Here is a 22,567-nt window from a genome sequence, read left to right as displayed (position 1 = left end):
TCTAAAACCACCCTGTACTTCTAAGATTGCATTCTCTGTTTTATCCTTAATCCTATTAATCATTACTCTACCATACACTTTTCCCACCACACTCAACAAACTAATACCTCTTGAATTACAACACTCATGCACATCTCCCTTACCCTTATATAGTGGTACAATACATGCACAAACCCAATCTACCGGTACCATTGACAACACAAAACATATTAAATAATCTCACCAACCATTCAAGTACAGTCACACTGCCTTCCTTCGACATCTCAGCTCTCACACCATCCATACCAGATGCTTTTCCTACTCTCGTTTCATCTAGTGCTCTCTTCACTTCCTCTCTTGTAATCTCTCTCTCATTCTCATCTCCCATCACCGGCACCTCAACACCTGCAACAGCAATTATATCTGCCTCCCTATTATCCTCAACATTCAGTAAACTTTCAAAATATTCCGCCCACCCTTTCCTTGCCTCCTCTCCTTTTAACAACCTTCCATTTCCATCTTTCACCGTCTTTTCAATTCTTGAGCCAGCCTTCCTTACTCTCTTCACTTCTTTCCAAAACTTCTTCTTATTCTCTTCATATGACTGACCTAATCCCTGACCCCACCTCAGGTCAGCTGCCCTCTTTGCCTCACGTACCTTGCGCTTTACTTCCACATTTTTCTCTCTATATTTTTCATACTTCTCTATACTATTACTCTGCAGCCATTCTTCAAAAGCTCTCTTTTTCTCTTCCACTTTTACCTTCAATCCTTCATTCCACCATTCACTGCCCATCCTCATGCTGCCTCCAACAACATTCTTGCCACACACATCACTTGCAATCCCAACAAAATTTTCATTTACTAACTTCCACTCCTCTAAATTACCAGTTTCTCTTACTCTCACTTCGTCATATGACATTTTCAACCTTTCCTGATATTTACTTTTTACCCCCGGTTTTATTAGCTTTTCAACCCTCACTAGCTCCCTTTTACATCCACTTACTCTATTCCCCCACTCTTTTGTTACAACTAATTTTCCTTCCACCAAAAAATGATCAGACATACCGTTAGCCATACCCCTAAACACGTGAACGTCTTTCAATCTTCCAAACATTCTTTTAGTTATCAACACATAATCCACTAATGTCCTTTCTACTACTCTTCCATTTGCCACTCTTACCCATGTAAACTTGTTTTTACCTTTCTTTTTGAAAAAACTAGCACTTATTACCATCTCTTGTTCAATATACATATCTACCAGGCTCTCACCACTCTCACCTGGTACGCCATACTTCCCAATGACACCTTCTACCTCTCCAGCGCCCACTCTAGCATTTAAGTCACCCATGGCAACTACATAATTCCTTCTACCAAGTCCTTCTACACACCTAGTTAATTCATTCCAGAACTCATTCCGCTCTTCTTCACTTTTCTCACTACCTGGCCCATACTCACTGACAAACGCCCAACATTCCCCACCCAACCTAACCCTTACCCACATTAACCTTGATGATATTTCCTTCCATTCTACTACTTTACCTGTCATCCATTCACTCAGCAATAAAGCCACACCCTCTCTCGCTCTTCCCCTTTCAATCCCAGACACTCTACCAGACATTTCACCAAACATCACTTCACCCTTTCCTTTCATCTTTGTCTCACACAAGGCCAATACATCCATCCTTCTCTTCCTAAACATACTTCCAATCTCACATCTTTTACTCTCTATCGTACTACATCCACGCACATTCAAACACCCCAAAACTAGAGTGCGGGGAGCAGTCACTCTCCTCCCAGCTCCATCTCTTTGTTGACTCCTCGCAGGATTATATACAGGAGAGGGGGTTCCCAGCCCCCTTGTCCCGTCCCTTTTAGTCGCCTCTTACGACACGCAGGGATAACATTGGCGCTATTCTAATTGTTTTTATGCCCCCGCAGCCACAGGGGACATTAAACAACGTGAAATTATTAAGAACATCAGAGTTCTTCTCAAAAGTAATCTCTCTCTGCGACACGGTTACAACTGGCACTGGATGTTCATTATATTTCTTTAGCAAGTTGATATGCAATCACTTAGCTCTACGCCTACCCATATCAATTAAGTAATTCAAATTTCCACTTTTATCTATGATAGGAAATGGACCTTTGAACTTATAAGACAATGAGGGACCTTCTTTCTGGACTAATACTAAGACTTTATCACCCACATGGAAAATTCTTTCTTTAGCCTTAAGATCGTACTTCCTTTTAGTTTCCCCTTGACGGTTGCTCTCATTTCCTTTTACCAACTGCCAAGCTTTCCTTAAATCCTCCTTGTGATCTTAGATATTCTGTATGTAATCCTTTCTACCTTCTCCTAGCATTAACTTACACTTTAAAATTTTTAAAGGTCCTTTGGCAGTGTGACTGAACAACAATTCAAAAGGATTAAATCTCATGGTGTCATTAGGTGCTAATCGTAAGGCCAACAGGACAAAAAGGTAACTTTTCTTCCCAATCATGTTCGAAATTATTACACAACTTCCTTAAGCAACTTTTCAACTTTTGATGAGAACGTTCAACAATTCCCTGTGATTCAAGGGGGTAAGGGGGGGGGGGCTAAGTTACAAGTTTAATTCCTAACTCTTTCATTTTATCTCTGAAATACTTTGATACAAAATTGCTACCATTATCACTCTGTATAACACAAGGAAGTCCAAATTTAGAGAAATAATTCAGCAAGCGCTTAACTACAGTTTTTGCATTGCAATTTCTTACTGGGATTGCTTCTGGATATCATGTTAGTCTATCAATGATTGTTGATAGATAGATATTCCTTCCCTTACTTCTGGGCAAAGGGCCTACTATATCAATTACGACATTCTCAAAAGGATCTCCTACCGATGGAATATTACATAACGGAGCACTGGGAATTACTTGATTAGGTTTGCCAGCCATTTGACATTCGTGACAACTTAAAACATATCTCTTCACATCACTTTTCATTTGAGGCCAAAAGTACGTTTTACTTATACACTTGAATGTTTTATTTACTCCTAAGTGTCCTTGTCCATCATTTGCTAATTTCAAAATTGATTCACGAAGTTTCCTAGGAGTTACTAATTGCTCTATGACCTCCTCTTTGCTACCTGTCTTAGGACGAACATAGCGACACAAAAGTTTGTCTTTTAGACTAAATGTTTCCTTACAAACATTTTCAGGTTCATCATCCAATTCATCTTCCCTCTGCATCTTAACTAGTTCATCCTTATTCAATATATTAGTTTCTGAAACACTACAGCTGCTATTACTTGGGCCTATTACATTGTCTATCTGAACATCACTTCTTTCGACAGCTACATCATCATCTCGGTTCACATTGTCAGCATTAATAGAGAAGGTTTCCTCAGCTACACTCATGCTAAGATCATCATCACTGCCTCTATTACCTATGTTTGAATCCCCGAACAACCTATGACCGTAGTCAATATCTATATCTAATCCTGACCTAGTTACTATCATTTCAGGCACTTGAACTTCACTTAAAATAGGATTCACACACTTGGAGGTTGCCAACAATAATGTCCACGCCGTCTATGGTACGCCTCTGGTACCAATCTGTATGCACTAAGTACTGTTTCTTTCACAGTATTATAATCTTCACTTTCATCCTCAGACAAACAAGTATATACAGAATGTGCTTTACCACTTAAAACTGATTGTAAATACAAAATCCACTGTCTTTTTGGAGAACCTACTCTGTTCATTAACTTTTCAAAAGACATGAAATATTTTGTAACATCTTCCTCATCAAATTTTGGTATAAGTTTGAGCACTATACTCATATATAAACTATCAGTGTCACTATTCAAAGATGAATTACTTCCTGATCTACTACCTGACCGTTTGTTATGAAGAGTTTGTCTTAAACGAGCAATTTCTAACTCATGCTTACGCTGTCTTTCATTTTCTTCTTGCTGTCTTTCATTTTCTTCTCTTTCAGCTGCTATTTCATCTCTTTCAAACACTTCCAGTTCTTTCTTAAGAACATACTCACGGAGAGCATCGCCATCTATATCAAGAAGTTTACCTGAATCTATCAAATCTCTCGTAATCTCACTCATTCTGCTTCTTTCTATATTCTCCCTGTTTCAATTGGTTATGTTGTCGAAAATCCTGGCAAGGTCACCAAATGTTACGATCCTGGAGGATCGAATCAGGTTCTTTTGAATTGATTAATTAAATTAGGATAAATCCACAACAACCAAGAGGAATATGGGAAAAGGAATATAGAAAGAAACTCGCAAGAGAAAACATAATTTTGTTTACAACTAGTTAAAGATCAATGTTTCTTGATTGAGAACTTGGGAAGCATGGAATTGAACAAAGAAAATCATCTGATTAAACTACACTTCAGCCAATAGGGGAACAGCCAAGAAAGCAGACAAATAATACTTAAAAGAAATGATGGTACTCTTCACAGCAAATCTGGACGATTCAGGAACCTAGATATTTCAGGTCTGGGTGCTTCATGGTTGGTAATGGGGACGAGGTCAACTAGTTCGGACATCTCGGACAATTTGTCGTAAGGCTGGTCACATCAGCATTCTGGTCCTTATGCTTTCTCGTTCTCTCATTCTCTCTCTCGTTCCCTCTCTCGTTCTCTGTCTCGTTCTCTGTCTCATTCTCTCTCCTTCGTTCTCTCTCTTTGAAGTTTATATACCCCTGTATGGGAGGGGCTAACTATGGACAATTCCATATAAGGAAATTTTCCCCTTTCTTCATCCTCATTGATTTTCCTTAAACCATACCTACTTTTATCACATCTTCCCAAACGTTCTGCTGGTGCAATCATGATCTATATGGTGCTATAATTGAAGCGAGACTTGTGTTTACCTTCCGTTAATGTATGTTTCGGCGACAACAGACTCCCCTTATGCTATGGGTCCTTCCAAAACGCTGGCTCCTCGAATTGCTACAACAGACAACCATTATGCCCCAGGTCTGCTGATCTAAACACATCTAATCAATGTCTTAGCCTCAATCAATGGCGGTGACAGTTTCTGGTAAACACTAGCAGGACCTCTTCTCTCTGCTTCTTAAGAGTAGAAACTTTACATGTTTTAACATCCTTTTCTATATTGTTCTATCTACGCATGACACTCCTAAATTATTCACATCGTTCCTTGAAGAACTTCTTAAGAATTCAGGTTGTGGAAATGTAGGTATTAGCATTAATGGGGAATTCCTTAACATCTTAAGATTTACAGATGACTTAGTTCTATTTAGTGAACCAGGAAAGGAATTGCCAAAGATAATGGCAGATTTAAATAGAGAAAACAAAAAACTAATATATATATATATATATATATATATATATATACCGTATTTCCCGTGTCATAAGACGCACCTTTTTGCCTGAAAAATTACCCCAAAAATCACCCTGCGTCTTAACACTAGGAAAAATTTGTATAGGGAAGTTTGACAACCCTCAAACACCCAACTAATCACTTACAAATACTCAATCAATAGACATAAAATATAAACCACCAATTATCATTCATATGTAATAAAAAAAAATATTTTCATCTTTTGCTTCGTTTATTATAGTGCAATAGCAAGTTACATGTTTTGGTAATCAGCTGATGACTCGCTAACTCCCTTCTACAAGCAAGCAACTAGTGTAGTGGTCTGCTAGCAGACGACGCTATTACAGTACATATTAGTTGTTTATGCAGTATTTATCTATTTTTTCATATTTTGTTGATATTTTGAAAAAAAAAAAAATTCACTGTTAGTTGAGTGCAGTGTTACGAAGCTAGCAGAAAACTAGGACTAGAGTCACATACAGTGGCAAAAAAGTCCAACTAGTGGAATTTCTAGACTTCTTTGTATACTAATTAGGTTTGTGAGAAAATGTGTAGGCTATATGATAAATTTGGAAAATATTACTGGAATTTCACTTCTTTACCATAATTTGATTAACATTTGGCAACACTGCTTTTATGTAAACAACACTTGAAACACCAAACAAGTAGTTGTTGTGGCAACTACGACTGATTTCAGTGGTTTCTTCTATTAATATGTAAATAAATTGGGATGACTGGTGTTCAACCAATTAATATTAACTTGAGCTTTTGCTAATATACCTAAAATACAAAAATTTACTGTGCTAGACAAAATCTCACTAGTGTCGGGCCAGGAATTGCTACTGGAAATTGTAAAATCTATTTTTTTTTTTTTCCAAAAATGCTTTGCTAATTCAAGGGTGCGTCTTACCACTTGTAGCGTCTTATGACACGGGAAATACGGTATATATATATATATATATATATGGATAGATAACTCACACACACACACACACACACACATATATATATATATATATATATGCATATAATATATGAATAGATAACTCACACACACACACACACACATATATATATATATATATATACAGTATATATATATATATATATATATACAGTATATTGGCATTAACGGAATGGAGAGCTGTAAATAGTAGATTGTTACTTACAAAGTTTAAATGAAAGCAGTGCAATGTGAGTATTATAGTTTGCTATGCACCAACAAATGATTCCCCTGAAGAAAGGAAAGATGAATTTTATGTTGAACTGCAAAGTGTAATAAATGAGATCCCACAGAGAGGTATGAAAATTTTGATTGGTGGCCTCAATGCTAAAGTTGGAAGGAATAATCATTGGAAAGAGAATGCAATGGGTGTTGAGTAACTTGGCGAAGTTGCAAATTAAAATGGAGCCCATTTTATAAATTTTTGTTCAGAAAACAATCTTGTTATTGGAGGTACTCTTTTCCAGCACAAAAACATTCACAAATATACATGGACTTCACCATGTGGCAACTACAAAAATCAAATAGATCACATAGCCATTGATAAAGAGAGAAGGAGGACTCTGAGAAATGTAAGAAGCTATAGAGGTGCAGGTATTGGTAGTGATCACCAGCTCCTCATTGCCACACTGAAATTAAAACTGAAAGCACCCAACAGAAATGTAGATGGAATACCTAGGTTTGATACAACTAAGCTTTTAGAAGAAGAGCACAGAAAAATCTTTGCAATTCATTATAGGAGTTGATTTGCAGTCTTAAAGATTTTAAGAGCTGAAGACAGACAATTAATGAAAAGTGGTGTGATATTAAGAACAAATATCAGTCAGTTTGTAGTGAAGTCTTGGGGCACGTATTTACAAGGAGAAAGCCATGCATATCGAAAGATACTTGGGATACTATAAAAAGGAGAAAATAACAGAAATTAATTGTTGAAAATATCGAGGAAGTAATGAAAATTACAACGTAGAGCATGCTAAGTATTTCAGTATTGATAGTGAGGTCAAAAGAAAAATCAGGAATGACTGGAGAGAATATTTAGACAGTAAAGCAGATGAGGCTGGCAAAACTATGAATTCAGGAAGTGGCTATGATGTAAGAATTGCTCATAGAATTATTAATGAAATCTAGAAATCTAGAAGAAGGAGCATATACCCATCAAGAAGATAAATGGGCCTGTTATAGCTAAAGAAAATGAAGAAAGATAACGTTAGATACAACACTTTAGTGAGGTTAGGAATAGGAGATATAAAGAGAATAATTGGATTGATATACCTGAAGCTGATGAAGACATTGATGTTCCCATGAATGAATTCAGTGTATTTGAAGTCGAAGCTATCCTCTGAAAACTGAAGAGAGGGAAAGCCCCGGGATACGATAGAATAAATGCCCAGAGGATACTGGCCGAAAATAAAGGGACTCTTAGAGTACTTACAAGATTATTTTGTAGAATGTGGCATGAAGAGGCAAAACCTGATGAATGGAAGTTAGGAGTGTTGGTGAAGATAGCAAAAAAGGAAACTTAACTGATTGCAATAATTACAGAGGCATAACACTTACGTCAGTTGTTATGGAAATATATAATATGCTTATTCTAAAGAGACTGCAGAGAAAGATTGATGAAAAGCTGAGAGATGAACAAGCAGGGTTTAGAAAAGGTTGAAGTTGCACTGACCACATTTTCATTTTGAGACATGCTGTACAGCAATATGTAGAATATAGAAAACTCCTTTTGATGGCATTTATGGACTATGAAAAAGCCTTTGATAGTGTGCACCGGCCAATTTTGTGGAGAGTCATGCGTTATTATGGAATTCCTCCTAAATATGTAAATTTGATTAAGTCTGTTTATGAGCATAGCAAGTGCAAAGTTAATGTTAATGTAGTCCTATCAAATGAATTTCCAGTGAACAGTGGAGTACTCTAAGGGAATGTGTTATCATCTATGATGTTTATTCTCCTCATAAATTTTGTAATGCGTAGAACAATCAGAGATGGTGAAGAAGTATTGGACTAGATTGGTGATAGGAATTTAGAAGACCTAGAGTATGCTGATGATGCTGTCCTTCTTAGCAGAACACCACAGGATTTACAATGCTTGCTTACCAAAATGCATGAAATATCACATGAGGTTGGGGTCAAGATAAATAGAAGAAAGACAGAGATGATGAGAATGGAGTATGCAATGGAAGATGAAATATCATTGAAAAGAGAAAGGATTATTGAGGTAGAATTATTTAAGTATTTAGGAACTATGATCGCCAATACAAGGTCTTTAGAATTAGAATTTAGTGAACGATTGAAAAAGGCAAATTAGGCAATGGGTAGATTAAGTAAAATTTGCCCGAAATTATATATAAAAATCAGACCATATACCAGTTTAGTGTATAAGGACATCGCTCCCTCCGTCGTCCAGCATTCTCATAGAATTCTCCATTTCAATTAAATTCTCTTTTCGCCACACTATGGTTCACTGTATATATTTATGCCGCTCCCTCAGAGCTACAATTTCATGTATTTATCATTTCGCTACCTATTTCTATTGACTTGTATTTCAAGCATTTGTACGTGTGAAAAAACACACATATTGTGGCGGTTAGTTCAAGCCGGATTGGCGCCTGCGCGCATGCTAATTTTCCGTCCGCACCTTGTATTATATTCTCGCACATGTTTGAATAAACCGTCAGTTGTTGTTGGTGATAGCTCGTCTTTCTGTCCTTACAACTGGTGACCCCGGAGTTGGCTTTGCCATTAACGGACTTATTACGGCCGTGCTACCTTCTTTTACTCCGTTACCTTAGGCGTGAGCTTTGGCCTTTGGTGCTCCCACACCTCGGTGCATTTGGAAGGCAGTAGGATGAGCTTAACCGACATATCAACTTCCCACCTCTTCGCCGACTCGTCGACTGACCACAATGGCGGACTCAACCCGCCAATCACGCCCAACGGCCTCGCCTCCACGCCCAAAGTCAAACTGCCGCCGTTTTCTCAACACAACACCGCTTCCTGGTTCCTGAGAGCGGACGTACTCTTCCGAGTCGCTAGGCTCAGTGACTCCTGCGCCAAGGCCAACATCGTTCTCACCTCCATCCCAGAGGAGGTATTCGATAAGATTTCCCCATGGCTCGACGCCCGGGCTGGCCAAGTTTCCTACGACAACCTGAGAACGAAACTCATCGGTATCTACTCACTCTCCATTTTAGCAAGGGCACAGAAAGTCCTGGACCTCGCCGGCAAACCCATGGGTGACACCTCTCCTGTCGAGGCGTGGGACGAGTTGACCGGCCTGTTAATGTATCCCAAGACCGACAGCAACGGCCGACGGCGCGAGATTAGCCTATCTCGCGAGATTAGCCTATCTTGCGAGATTAGCCTATCTTGCGAGATTAGCCTATCTCGCGAGATTTTCCTTCGACGCCTGCCACAGGACGTAAGGGCCCAACTGACGGACGCTGACACACTTCCGATGAATGAACTCCTGTCGAAGGCTCAGAAGCTTGCCTCGGGGCATCTTCAGTAGCGTCTTCGATCTCCTCCTTCATCTGCTCTTCCATAGACTCTTCATCAACGCCTCCTGACGACGACGACGACGAGATCAACGCTCTGGCAAGAAGGAAACCACCGCAACCGACACGTCCGAACCCTAGGCCTAATCTAGCATGGTGCTTCTACCACCAGCAGTTCGGCAGCGACGCCAAGAAATTTAGGGCACCATGCAATTTCTCTAAAAGATGACGCCATAAGAAACCACCTACCATCATCACACCCGCAGGAAACCAAAGCAAGAATGGTTTCTATATCCTCGACACCGTCTCCAACCATAGACTCATGGTCAACACTGGCGCTATGCAGTCAACGTTCCAGCCGTTACAAGCCGACCTAGACCGTGGTCCCAGCAAAGACGCCCCAGAAGACATTCCGAAAACTGCCATTGTGACATCGTTCGGATCCTACACCTTCGCATACTCAACCTTCGGTCTACGCAATGCGAGGGCGACCTTCCAACGTCTAATGGATAGCATCCTGGGCGACCTACCATTCTGTGTCTGCTACGTCGACGACATCCTGATACTCTCAAGGAACAAGGAGGAACACCGGAGGCACGTCCGCGCCGTCCTCAAACGCCTGCAGGAGAATAGCCTAGTTGTACGTTTCGACAAATGCACATTCGGCGCGGAAGGGGTGGATTTTCTCGGTCATCGCGTGTCCTCGAGTGGGGTAAAACCCATGACAACCAAGGTGGACACCATCAGAAAGTTCCCGACACCTACGACCACCCGCTAACTTCAGGAGTTCCTGGGGATGGTCAATTACTACAGGCGCTTTATCCCAACATCGCACAGACCCTGACACCCCTCGACGACGTCCTGAGGGGAAAGCCGAAGAAACTTGAGTGGGGTTCCCCACAACAACATGCATTCACCCAGACAAAGGACGCCCTTGCCAATGCCACCACCCTGGCTCATTTCGACGACAACGCCCCTCTGCGACTGTCGACCGACGCCAGTAACGTCGCCTGTGGGGCTGTGCTGGAACAGCTCGTCGATGGTTCTCCTCGACCATTGGCATTCTTCAGCAGAAAACTGAAACCCGCTGAAACAAGATACAGCACCTTCGATAGGGAGCTTCTCACCGTCTTCCTCGCCGTCCGCCACTTCAATCACATCCTGGAGGGCACACCCTTCACCATCGCGACGGACCATCAACCCCTCGTACACGCCTTCACAAAATCGACAGACGCACGGTCCTCCCGACAACAACGTCATCTCGCAGCAATCGCCAAATTCGGGTGCACCATAAGCTACGTTCCCGGAAAGAAAAACCTAGTCACAGACGCCCTTTCAAGGATTGAAATCGACGCAATCCACCTGCGAATTAACAACGCCAACCTCACATCCGAGCAGCGCACTGACCTAGAGGCACAGGATCACCTGACAGGGCCATCTGCGCTCAAGATAACTGCAATTCCCCTCGGGCCAGCAGGAGTAACTGTCCTCTGCGACACCAGCACCGGCCGCCCACGCCCCTGGATTCTGGCTGCCTGCAGAAGAAAAATATTCGACATCATCCATGGACTTTCACACCCCTCGGGACGCACCACTGCTTGCCTCCTGTCTGAAAAGTTCATCTAGCCAGGGATCAAAAAGGACGCCCGGGAATGGGCAAAGACATGCATCAATTGCCAGACAAGCAAGATAAGCCGTCACTCCGAATCGGGGAGAGGTGATTTTCCCCAACCGAAAAGACGTTTCGGTCACATCCACATCGACGTCGTGGGACCTTTGCCGCCTTCGGGATCTGCTCGCTACCTGCTGACAATCAATGATCGCTCCACGAGGTGGTTGGAAGCATCACCGATGACCGAAGCTACGACCCAAGCATGTGCTGAAGCCCTTTTGTCAAGCTGGGTGAGCAGATTTGGCATTCCTGACGACATCATGACAGGCAGAGGCCCCGCTTTCCTGTCAGAGATATGGCTCGCTCTAGCAAACCTGATGGGAACGACACTCCACAGCACCACGGCATACAACCCCGCAGCGAACGGCATGTTCGAACGAACTCATCGCACTCTCAAGGCGTCCCTGATGGCGAGCTACACCGACGGGGACTGGAAATCACGACTTCCTTGGGTACTTCTCGGCCTTCGCACCGCCCCTCGCGCAGATGGCGGGCCATCGCCCGCTGAAAAGGTTTACGGAGAGGCGCTCGTAGTTCCCGGCGAATTCTTTCCCACATCAACCGACGACACGCAGCTGGATTATCTCAGGGACATCGCCAGAAAGTTCAGGCCATGTCTTAAAACTTACCAGGACAGAACTAAGCATTTCAAGCCTAGGAACCTGGACGACTGCGGGTATGTTTTCGTGTGTGTCGACGCTCATCGACAGCCGTTAACCATACCCTATCAAGGCCCCTACCGAGTAATCAAGAAAACGACGAAAGCCTTCCTTTTTGACGTGCATGGCTAAGAGGACTGGGTTTCAATAGACTGTGTGAAACAGGCGTTTCTTGAAGGAAGCGACACTGCCTCCGCGGGACCTGGCAGATGTAGAGTGCCACCTCAAAACAAGGCGCCCAATGAGAAGAAAAGCAACAAACGACGATGAGAGGTAGCGATCCATACGCCGACCGCCGACGCTCCCCTCCGTTCAAGAACAAGAGGAACCCTCCGCCGCCCAAAACGATACGAAGACTAGTCTCATCAGCCCTTCACGCCGCCTGATGTCTTGGGGGGGGGGGGAGTACTTGTAAGGACATTGCTCCCTCCGTCGTCCAGCATTCTCATCGAATTCTCCATTTCATTTAAATTTTCTTTTCGCCACACTGTGGTTCACTGTATATATTTATTCCGCTCCCTCAGAACTACAATCTTATGTATTTATCATTTCGCTACCTATTTCTATTGACTTGTATTTCAAGCATTTGTACGTGTGAAAAAAACACACATATTGTGGCGGTTAGTTCAAGCCAGATTGGCACCTGCGCACATGCTACTTTTCCGTCCGCATCTTGTATTATATTCTCGCACATGTTTGAATAAACCGTCAGTTGTTGTTGGTGATAGCTCGTCTCACTGTCCTTACAAGTGAGATCGGTGTTACTGTATGGAAATGAGTCTTGGTATAACAATAAAACAATCTCCAATCGATTTAGTAGATTTTAGAACAAAGCCCTCAGAAGGATATTGCGAGTTAAATTGCAGGGCAGGATTAGAAATGAAACTATAAGAGAGATTACTTGAGGTCCATATGTGGCTGAGATCATGATGAGTGGTAGATGGAAATGGTTTGGGAATGCTCTTCGCACTCCCCAAGAGAGATTAGTTCACGAAACGTTCAGCTGGGCTCCACAAGGCACTAGAAGAGTTGGAAGACCCAGGCCTACATGGCTGAGGACTATGGAGTGGGAAGTAAGAGATGATGAATGGAGAAGTATTGAAATAAAAGCTCAAGATACAGACGACTAGCAAAATCTAACTGAGTCCCTTCGCGTCAATAGGTGTAGGAGGAGATGATGATTGATATACTGTATATATATATATATATATATATATATCACTAACACTCATGATTTCAATCAATGTAAATATCAACTACAATGGCATTTAATACCGAATTCAACCTTGGGAATATCTATCCACTGGAATTCATTTATGGCAATAACTTCTGGCTGGGCAGAGATTCGAACACTTGGATATTCAAAGCCAAAACATGCTTGCAAGGACTCCACCAACTCTCTGCCCAGCCAGAAGCTATTACCATAAATGAATTCCAGTATATTTCCAGCGTAGAATTCGGTATTAAATACCATTGTGGTTGATATTTACACACATACACACACACACACACATATATATATATATACATATGTATACATATATATATATATATATACATATACATATATATATATATATATACATACACACACACACACATATATATATATATATATACCACACACATATATATATATATATATACTGTATATGAACTGTTTGAGTTTGTAATAGTACTGTTACCCATATATATAATATATATATGTATATATATATATATATCTATATATATATATATATATATCTATCTCTCTCTCTCTCTCTCTCTCTCTCTCTATATATATATATATATGTATATCTATATATGATATATATATATATATAAATATATATATATATATATATGAATATATATATATATATATATTCTATCTATCTATATATATATATATATATATCTATATATATATATATATATACATATATATATATATATATATATAAATATCTATATATATATATATATATACATATATATATATATAAATATTTATTATATATATATATATATATACATGGGTAACAATACTATTACAAACTCAAACAGTTCATATACAGTATATATATATATATTTTTGGGCTCAAGCCATGTCGTCCTGATGGAAGTTCCTATAGGGTAGCTTCCTAGGGTATATTACAACTACGGCGATATTCCCAGAGAATTTACCTTAAGGTACCAGAATTCTAACTCCTGGAGCGAGTATCCCTCGTGAAAGGGATATCGCGACATATCAGAGGACGTATTCTAGACACGTCACATGGCAATCTACGACCTGAACAGAGATTCGTCTCGTAGGAGGGAGATTGACGAGATACGAATTCGGGAAAGAAAAAGGGGAGCCGCTCCCAAGGCTTCCCTATCCCCCGATTCGTATGCGTGCCTGGCGCAATCCTGGCGCCATCTGTATTCCTTTTTGCGTAGCTTAACAACTCGGTGTTTTTTCCTGTTTTTCTCGCAAATCTTGGATTTATTCAGCTTTTCATGGCTTCTTCGTCTTCGTTGACCTCGGATAAGTTGAGTATAGTGTCTGTTATGTATAAATGTAGGCTCTTGGTAAAATTTTGAGTGATAATAGGATTAATCTTTGATACAAGAGCCGTAGCCTACCAGAGGTGTCCTGGACACTGTCACTCGCTAGGTATAAATTAGTTAGTCAGAGTGACATTCCTGGTTGTTTTGCTTAATAAAATTTAGCTATTTAGCTTTACATAGGATTTCCTTTCGTGCTTAGTATTATTGGCGAAGTATTCGCCATTCTGGCCTACGCTAGGCCATGTAGCCTAGTCGTTTGGTCCTAGTACTTAATGCATGATTATGGTTTTTCCGAGTGTAATTAAAATTTTATTGAAGCTTTAGGCTATATTTTATACATTTTAGACTGTGTGGAATATTTCCAAGATTGTATACGTGAGAGTTTCGGTGAATTAGGTAATCGATTCTCTTGGTGCCTAGGCTAATTGCTTATGGAGCCTTAGTATACTTTATTATACTCCCCGGTTGCTTTCTTTCTTCGGAGAAGGTATGCAATCCCTTTCCCTCTGTTTAAGCCTTGGGCTTATCCCTAAGTGGTTTTTTCCGAATTTATTTTCGATAAAACTATACTAGGGTGTTACTGTACCTTCCTGTTCCAGCAGAGTCTGGTTCAAAGAGGGACAGAACAACAGAGTTTTTAGTCTGAGTCCGTGTTGTTTGGCTTGGGGCAGAGTCTCCCTCGCTGACCTAACACTTACAAAGGGAGCTTAGCTCCCTTAGGTCACTATCGAAGGTTTCTGTAGTTATGATTCCTTCTTGTGTGATCGACCAGACTAAGTCCTGTTGCTGTTCTCGGGGAGGATAAATCTTCCCTTGGGAGTAGCAACGCCTTCCTTGCTTTGGTGCTCTGGAAGCTGGCAGGTATTATACTACTGCGCTGGCCTTTCCCTTAGATCTCCCTTAGGCTAAGACAAAGTTCTTGGCTGCGGGTGATCTGTCACTAAAGCAAGGTTGGCAGGACCCTCTTGTCCCTTCCCCCCTCTATCTCCGTAATGGCCTAGCCATTACTGTACAGTACCTTGCGGCCGGCAGAGCTGGCCAGTAGGGGTATTACTGTACCATATGTCATTCTACTTCTGGACCTAGTATAGGTTGGGATATGGATTGACTAAGCCCATTTGCCGGCCGGCAGAGACGCTGGACGGCAAGGGTCTTATGTTTTCGAGTGCTGCCCGGACCTCTCTTGGTCCCTCATCCATGCCTGCCGGCAGAGCCGGACGGCATTGGTCAAGGAAGCCTGAATTAAGTTTCTCCCCCTTCCTTATATGCACTCTTTCGGTTGCCGGGCTTGGGGGGTTGTGTACACTCTTATCCCGGCATCCATTCTATTTTCTTCTAGTGCTGTACCTGTCCCGGCTTGCCGGCCTATTGAGGCCGGCTGCCGGCCTATGAGGCCGGCAGCCGGGCAGGTGTAGTCTTCTGGTTCTTTTGCTGCCGGCTGGCATCGGTCTTGTACCTTTGCCGGCCGGCTTATGTCAGTCCTTGTCTGCCGGTCACCAAGAGTGTGGCCGGCAGCTGGGTACTACCTTGTGTAGTTGCTGGCCGGCAATCATTGCCGGCCAACACTGGCTGTTGCTGGCCGGCAGCTGCTGCCGCCGGCACAGGCATTTGAACCAGAGGGCTGCCGCCCTATAGCTGTTAAGTAGTATACTTTAAAGCTAATTGTGGTGTGTGCCGGCCGGCAAAGGCAGGCCGGCACACATCCTCCTATACTGTACTAGTATTCTTCTGTATAGCATATACAGTAAGAAGAAAACTATACTAAAAGTTTAGGTACAGCACTGTATCTTCTAACACTATTGTGTTTTCTTGCACAGCCCTTTTGCTGTTGCCCTCAGACAAGAAGCAGAGTTCTTCCCCGTCTATTATCCAGGATTTTAAAATCATTGCCTAGGTGTGAGCTCCACCTGTTTCTCTGGAAACCTTGCATTGGTTACTCTAGTAGAGATAAACCATTTTGATTTTATTATCTGGAAGGCTGCAACAATGGGTTGTGAGGGAAACACAAGTGTGTGTCTTTCATTTATGAATTGTTATGCTATACTATGCATATCCAGTGATACATAGTTCACTTGATACTCATGGAAATTTCTTCTCTTTACAGGAGGACCCTCCGAAGTGCGGAAATGTTTTCTGCAATGTCCGCAGCAAGAACCTCTGCGGACATGAGTGTTGTAGGAGACACGCAGCATGCGCTGTCTCCAAGGATGATCTCCAGTATTGGGACCCTCAGGTATGTACTGTATGCACTAACCTGATTACTGAGGCTTTTGATTCCCCTAGAACGGCGGAATCAAGGGATATAGCTAGGGAAAAGCTTCGTACTTGGGTAAGGGGCTTCAAGAAGAACACCTCTGGCCCTTATCTTCCAAGTGAGAAGATGAGGGCGTATCTTTTTCCCCAGGCATCAGCTGAGGGCAGTGATTCCCCAGCCTCAAGAGGAGATCCTTCAAGATCAAGTCCAGGTGGACGAGGAAGTCCGCAGATGCGATGCAAGACATCCAGTTGTGTGACAGGATGTCTGACCTGGACGAACGTTTGGAAGAAGACCTCCTGGCAGAAGGTCAGGATCAAGTTCAAACCCCGGATGTCGTAGAGGATGAGGTCGACGAGGTGTCGGCTACTCCGGTTCAGATGCCGGAGCCTATCCCCTCAACATCGGCTGGCCTCCCAGTAGAACTGGGACAGGCCCTCTCTTCGATTGTTGGAATGATCCAACAAATGCAGAAGGAGAATCAGGAGAAGGCGGCGGCTGCAATGGAACTGCGTATGCAGTTCCCTGGCAGAATCACATGGGCCCCGGAAAAGGCTCAATGTGAAGACCTTCCCATATGCTCAGATGCTAACCATGGAGGTATGCTGAGCACATGCCGATGACGACTGGAAAGATCGTCATCTCGGATAAGCTGGGTTCAGTTCCCCTAGAGGAGGTAGAATTCTGGCCCAGCAAGGCATCATATCCGGACTGCTATGTCCGGCTGAGAAAAGAACCAGCTTCAAGGGAGGAGACAGAGCCGAAGGAGGTCATTATTATGGACCACGCTAAGGCTCAAGCCCTACTTTCATCCTCGATGAAAGAGAGGGGCTTCTCGAATTCGAAGGTAGCTGCATTGAGCAAGAAGCTCCCTTCCTTTGTGTCCTCTCCTGATAGAGCCTTCCCCTTTTTACAGAAAGGGTTTGCGGCTGTCCTAAAGGCAGTCGAGGCCGGCAAGCCTTGCCCCTCCCTGGAGGAGTGTAAACCCTTGTCGCTGGCCCTACCTATGGACCACAAAGACTGGAAGGATGTCCATCTGACATTCTCAGTGGGAAAGTTGGAGGCTGATATTGCCGGACGCAATTCGGCGAGGACCTCCCCAAGCTGTCCGAATCTCTTTTACGAAGAGAGTTCGAGACAAAAGAAAGACTGGCTGCCTCAATGTCTCATCAGACTACTCTCGAGACGATGGCAAGTGACCCCAAGGTCCATGAAATGTTCATGGTAGTGGCTAAGTCTCACTAGCCACAGTGACGAAGGACCTTTATAGCTTCGTCAAGGCAAGGAGAGCTTGCAGGGAGTTCCGTGTTCACCGGGGCTTCGGTGAGACACGAGCCAAGGAAGTTAATCTCCTCCAACATTTGGGAAAAGACCTTTTCCCTACCGATGTGGTCAAAGAGGTTGTTGATAAGGGCCGCCGTGGAGAATAGAAATCTTCTCCAGAAGTGGGCCTGGCTATCAAAAGAAAATCTTCCCCGGATGAGGGTCCTCAACCAAAGAGGAAGAATATGAAGACTAGGCTACCATTTCGGCCAGCCAAGCTTATAGACAGCAACAGCAACTGCAATTGCCTTTGCCTCCAGTGCCCCAGATGGTGGCACAAACCCCGACTGCCTTTCAGTGGGTACCCCAGGCTGTGCCAGGTCAGTCAACCACATTCGCCCCAACGTTCGAAGGACAGTCTTCTTCCTTTCGTGCCAAAACCTAGAGGAGCAGCCAGAGGCTCGTCTAGGCGCCCCTCAAGGGGAAGGGATTCAGAGGTGGTCGTGGTCAGGGAGGCAAGACCTCAGGACGGCAGTCCAAGTGAAATGATACCGGTAGGAGGGAGACTGATGAAATTTTGGGATCGCTGGACCTTCGATCCCTGGGCCCAAAGCCTACTCAAGAATGGACTGGGTTGGAGCTGGTACAGCACTCCACCCCCATGCCTTCGGTTTTTCCAACACTCCACCCCCATGCCTTCGGTTTTTCCAACACTCCACCCCCATTTTGGAGGAGTACGTTCAAGAACTGTTGGAGAAAAATGTGATCCGAAAGGTGAAGTCCATCAAATTCCAAGGGAGGCTGTTTTGTGTTCCCAAGAAAGACTCGGAAAAGCTCAGAGTCATTCTGGACTTGTCACCACTCAACAAGTTCATAGTGAATTGCAAATTCAAGATGCTAACACTGCAACACATAAGGACCTTACTACCCAAGAGGGCATACTCAGTCTCTATAGACTTGTCAGACGCCTATTGGCACATTCCAATCAGCCGTCGACTCTCCCCCTACCTAGGGTTCAGGCTACAACGGAAACTGTACGCCTTCAGAGCCATGCCATTCGGGCTAAACATAGCCCCAAGGATTTTCATGAAGCTTGCGAGCGCAGCTCTCAAACAATTACGCCTAAAGGGAATTCAGGTAGTAGCCTACCTGGACGACTGGCTGGTGTGGGCAGCATCCGAGACCGAATGCTTGCAAGCTTCCAGTCAGGTGATCCAGTTCCTAGAGTACCTAGGCTTCAAGATCAACAAGAAAAAGTCTCGACTTTCTCCATCCCAAAAGTTCCAGTGGCTGGGAATCCACTGGGACCTTTTGTCACACAGTTTCTCCATCCCAATGAAGAAAAGGAAGGAGATAGCGGGCTCTGTCAAGAGACTTCTAGATTCCGAAAGGATATCAAGACGCGAACAGGAGAGGGTACTAGGCTCTCTCCAGTTTGCTTCAGTGACAGACCCAGTGCTAAGAGCACAGCTAAAGGATGCAACCGGAGTTTGGAGAAGGTATGCATCAAACGCGCGAAGAGACCTGAGAAGACCAGTGCCGCCTCGGCTTACGTACTCTTCTCAGACCTTGGTCCCAAGCCAGACATCTAAAGAAGTCTGTTCTTCTTCAGCCACCTCCCCCATCGATGACGATTCACTCAGACGCCTCAAAGGAGGGATGGGGAGGTCACTCTCATCGGAAAAAAGTCCAGGGGACTTGGTCCAAGCTATTCAGGACCTTTCATATAAACTTTCTAGAAGCTATGGCAGTGCTCCTTACCTTAAAGAAAGTCTCCCCGCGTCACTCGATCCACATAAGATTGGTGACAGACAGCGAGGTGGTTGTGAGATGCTTGAATCGACAAGGGTCGAGGTCACCACCTCTCAACCAAGTGATGTTAGCCATTTTCCGATTGGCGGAAAAGAAGAAGTGGTACCTGTCGGCAGTTCACCTTCAAGGAGTCCCGCAATGTGACAGCGGACGCTCTATCCAGGTTCACACCGATAGAGTCGGAATGGTCCTTAGACGCAGGATCATTTTCCTTCATTCTGAATCAAGTCCCAGAACTGCAAATAGACCTCTTTGCGACGAAAGACAACAAGAAGTTGCCCCCTGTACGTGTCCCCGTACGAGGACCCCTTAGCGGAAGCAGTGGACGCAATGTCCCTCGACTGGAACAGATGGTCCAGGATTTATCTGTTCCCTCCTCACAACCTTCTGTTGAGGGTCCTCAACAAACTGAGATCCTTCAAGGGGGTAGCGGCAATAGTGGCCCACAAGTGGGCGAACAGCATGTGGTTCCCCTTGGCGTTGGAACTACAGATGAAGTTCGTGCCGCTACCACATCCAGTTCTGACCCAGCGAGTCCAGAAGTCGTCTGTCTGCGCTTCATTACAGAAAACCCAGACCCTGCAGCTCATGATTTTCTCGCCCTAGCGGTGAGAAAGCGCTTCGGGATTTCGAAAGCCAGCATAGACTTCCTAGAGGAATACAAGTGCAAATCGACTAGAAGGCAATATGAGTCATCTTGGAGAAAATGGGTGGCCTTTGTAAAGGCAAAGAATCCGCAGGAGATCTCAACAGATTTCTGCTTATCTTTCTTCATCCACCTCCATGGCCAAGGATTGGCAGCTAACACGATTTCAGTGTGTAAATCGACTTTGATGAGACCCATTTTATTTGCCTTCCAGATCGACCTAGGTAACGAGATCTTTAATAAAGTTCCGAAAGCCTGCGCTAGGCTCAGACCTTCAGCACCTCCAAAGCCCATCTCATGGTCTTTAGACAAAGTTCTTCATTTCGCCTCCTTGTTGAGCAATGAAGAATGTGCGTTAAAGGATTTGACGCAAAAAGTTATTTTCCTATTTGCACTCGCGTCCGGGGCCAGGGTTAGTGAGATCGTAGCCCTCTCGAGAGAGGCAGGTCGTGTTCAGTTCCTGGATGGGGGGGAGCTGAACCTGTTTCCGGATCCTACGTTTCTCGCCAAGAATGAGTTACCCACCAACAGGTGGGGTCCCTGGAGAATCTGTCCTCTGAAAGAAGATGCATCTCTATGTCCAGTAGAATGCCTAAAGGTCTATCTTCGTAGAACTTCAGACTTCAAGGGTAGTCAACTATTCAGGGGAGAAACATCAAGCTCAAATTTATCTCTGAATCAACTCAGAGCGAAAATGACATATTTTATTCGCAGAGCGGATCCTGACAGTACACCCGCAGGTCACGATCCGAGGAAAGTTGCCTCATCCCTAAATTTCTTTAATTGTATGGATTTTGAACATCTCCGTTCATACACGGGCTGGAAGTCTTCCAGGGTGTTCTTTCGCCACTATGCGAAGCAAGTAGAGGAACTTAAGAGATCTGTGGTGGCAGTGGGTCGTGTAGTTAACCCTACTGTTTAACTCTGCGAGGAACAGTGGTCTTAATTGGGACGATTAAGTCCAGGGTGAGTGTGTAGGTACATACTGTACTACAAACTAAATGAGGGCACCAAGTGCCCATATAGACTGTTCCTTCCTTCAAAGGTGAACCTTGCATAAGTTCAGACATGTGTGCCAAGCGTTTCTAACGCTAATGTGATTGATTTGTAATACAGATTTTTTATGACTTGATACCTTGGTATCTCATTAAAGTGGTGTTTAATGGTTTTTCTTTCAGATAAACAAGTTCTGTTTACTATCATACTTATGCTTAAAGTTTTGGGTTACCCTCTTTTATATAAATATATATATTTGTTGTTAACCTGTCTGTTTATTATCTGTCAATAAACTTGTTCTTGAGAACCTTGCGTCTCTTTCACCTGTGTCAATTTATTGGTATAATTGAGCATTTTAATTCTATGTATCTTATCTGGGATAATTCTGATAGAATTGTTCTGTTTTGCAAGCTATGTTGCATTGGTTTATGTAAGTCCCCTAATGGGAGGACTCCGTCCCATAAAGGGACGAGGGCGGTTTTATTAGTTTCTTCCTATGCGGATATAAACCTTTGTCCAATACAAGTATTGTGCGGATGACTGGTCAATATATTGACGCAGTGGTTCTATACAAACTATGCTTTACTTAATATAGGGCGAGACCACTATATTAGCTTGCCTGGTATTCATACATAGATATATGTACTCTTCGAGACTTTCCAGAGTCTAGTAGGACTCTTCCCTGTAGGGGGCAGGAAGCTCTAACATAGTTTATAGTTAGTTGAAAAGATGTATAACGGTAACATCTTAGGTCTCTAGGTCTAGTCGACCGGGAATAAATATCTCCGGGGAGTACGGCACGTTCTGAGAATCCACAGATACAGTAATGCTCTGGTACACTTCCATCAGGACGACATGGCTTGAGCTCACCCAAAAAACGGATTTTGAGCGAAG

Source organism: Palaemon carinicauda, chromosome 33 (assembly GCF_036898095.1).
Source record: "Palaemon carinicauda isolate YSFRI2023 chromosome 33, ASM3689809v2, whole genome shotgun sequence".
NCBI classification, from domain to species: Eukaryota; Metazoa; Arthropoda; class Malacostraca; order Decapoda; family Palaemonidae; genus Palaemon; species Palaemon carinicauda.
The sequence above is the reverse complement of the archived record's forward strand: the minus strand, read 5'-3'. Positions refer to the sequence as shown.